Source organism: Cicer arietinum, chromosome 3, assembly GCF_000331145.2.
Source record: "Cicer arietinum cultivar CDC Frontier isolate Library 1 chromosome 3, Cicar.CDCFrontier_v2.0, whole genome shotgun sequence".
NCBI classification, from domain to species: domain Eukaryota; kingdom Viridiplantae; phylum Streptophyta; class Magnoliopsida; order Fabales; family Fabaceae; genus Cicer; species Cicer arietinum.
This window is the reverse complement of record NC_021162.2, coordinates 10575485-10577977: the sequence shown is the minus strand read 5'-3', so window position 1 is coordinate 10577977 and position 2493 is coordinate 10575485. Positions and strand designations below refer to the sequence as shown.

At 38.3% G+C, this 2493-nt stretch overlaps 1 protein-coding gene across 1 annotated transcript in view; it reads left to right on the top strand.

The window, feature by feature from the left end:
* Nucleotides 1–2493, top strand: part of LOC140919651 (uncharacterized) — a 20045-nt gene that overhangs the window by 953 nt on the left and 16599 nt on the right. The gene's annotated exons all lie outside the window — the stretch shown is intronic.

Genomic DNA, 2493 nt, shown 5'->3' with positions numbered 1-2493 from the left:
TCGTTCTTCTCCTGAAATTATAACTGGGTACAAAAATCGCTTGAAACGTCCAGATGAAATCGGGGACCAAATGACCCTTATAGAATTCTTCTTCTAAATTTATAACTGTGTTTTGGGCTCTGCATCAGATTTCAAACAGTAGCCATCGTCTTGTTCGAAAATACGGATTTCGGTCCATTTTTGTCGGGTGGTACGAAAATCGCCTGAAAAGACTAGATGAAATCGAAGACCAGGATACCCTTATAGCATTCTTCTCCAAAATTTATAATTGTGTTTCGGGTTCCATATCAGTATTCAAACACTAGTCATCGTCTTGTAAGAAAATACGGATTTCGGTCCATTTTTGTCGGGTGGTACGAAAATCGCCTGAAAAGACTAGATGAAATCGAAGACCAGGATACCCTTATAGCATTCTTCTCCAAAATTTATAATTGTGTTTCGGGTTCCATATCAGTATTCAAACACTAGTCATCGTCTTGTAAGAAAATACGGATTTCGGTCCATTTTTGTCGGGTGGTACAAAAATCTCCCGAAAAGACCATATGAAATCAAGGACCAGGAAACCCTTATAGCATTTTTCTCCAAAATTAATAATTGTATTTCGGGTTCCGCATCAGAATTCAAACACTAGCCATCGTCTTGTATGAAAATACGGATTTCGGTCGATTTTTGTTGGGTTATACAAAAATTGCCCTAAAAATCTAGATGAAATCGAGGACCAGGAGACCCTTATAGCATTCTTCTTCTAAACTTATAACTGTGTTTCGGGTTATGCGTCTTATATGTCAAACACTAACCATCGTTTGGTCTGAAACTATGGACTTTGGTCCATTTTTGTTGGGTGGTACGAAAATTGCCAAAAAAGTCCAGATGAAATCGAGTACTGGGAGACCCTTTTAGCATTCCTCTCCAAAATTTATAATTGTGTTTCGGGTTCTACGCCAGATCTCAAACACTAGCAATCGCCTGGTCTGAAAATACAGATTTTGGTCCTCTTTTGTCGAGGGGTCAGATTTTAAACATTAGCCATCGTTTGGTCTGAAAATACGATTTTCGGTCTATTTTTGTCGGGTGGTACAAAAATCTCCCGAAAAGACCATATGAAATCAAGGACCAGGAAACCCTTATAGCATTTTTCTCCAAAATTAATAATTGTATTTCGGGTTCCGCATCAGAATTCAAACACTAGCCATCGTCTTGTATGAAAATACGGATTTCGGTCGATTTTTGTTGGGTTATACAAAAATTGCCCTAAAAATCTAGATGAAATCGAGGACCAGGAGACCCTTATAGCATTCTTCTTCTAAACTTATAACTGTGTTTCGGGTTATGCGTCTTATATGTCAAACACTAACCATCGTTTGGTCTGAAACTATTGACTTTGGTCCATTTTTGTTGGGTGGTACGAAAATTGCCAAAAAAGTCCAGATAAAATCGAGTACTGGGAGACCCTTTTAGCATTCCTCTCCAAAATTTATAATTGTGTTTCGGGTTCTACGCCAGATCTCAAACACTAGCAATCGCCTGGTCTGAAAATACAGATTTTGGTCCTCTTTTGTCGAGGGGTACGAAAATTGCCCGAAAATTCCAGATGAAATCAAAGACCGAGAGTCCATGATATCATTCTTCTTCCAAATTTATAATTTTCTTTCACGTTCCACGTGAGATTTCAAACACTAGCCATCGTCTTTTTCGAAAATACGGATTTCGGTCCATTTTAGTCGGATGGTACGAAAATCGCTGGAAAAGTCCCAATGAAATCGAGAACTGAGAGACCCTTATAGAATTCTTCTCTAAAATTTATAACTATGTTTCAGGTTTCACGGCAGATTTCAAATACAAGCCATTGTCTGGTCCGAAAATAAAGATGTTGGTCCATTTTTGTTGAGGGTTACAAAAATCGCCCGAAAAGACCAAATGAAATCGGGGACCGCGAGACCGTAATAGCATTCTTCCCAAAATTTATAACTTTGTATCGGGTTCCGTGTCAAATTTCAAACACTAGCCATCGTCTTGTACGAAAATACCTCAAAAAGTCTAGATCAAATCGACGACCAAGAGACTCTTATAGCATTGTGTTTTGTTTGAAAATACGGGTTTCGGTCCTATTTTGTCAATGGTACGAAAATCGCTTGAAAAGTCCAAATGAAATCGAGGACCTAGAGACCCTTATAGCATTCTTCTCCAAAATTTATAACTGTGCTACGGATTCCGCGTCATATTTCAAACACTAGCCATCGTTTATTCTAAAAATACGGATTTCGGTTCATTTTAGTCAAGTGGCACGAAAATCGCCCGAAAAATCTAGACGAAATCGAGGACCAAGAGACCCTTATAGCATTCTTCTTCTAAATTTATAATTGTTTTTCTAGTTTTGAGTCAAATTTCAAACACTAACAATTGTCTTGTTTAAAAACACGGATTTCAGTCCATTTTAGTCGGGTGGTATGAAAGTCGCCCGAAAAGTCAAGATGAAATCTAGGACCGGGAGAC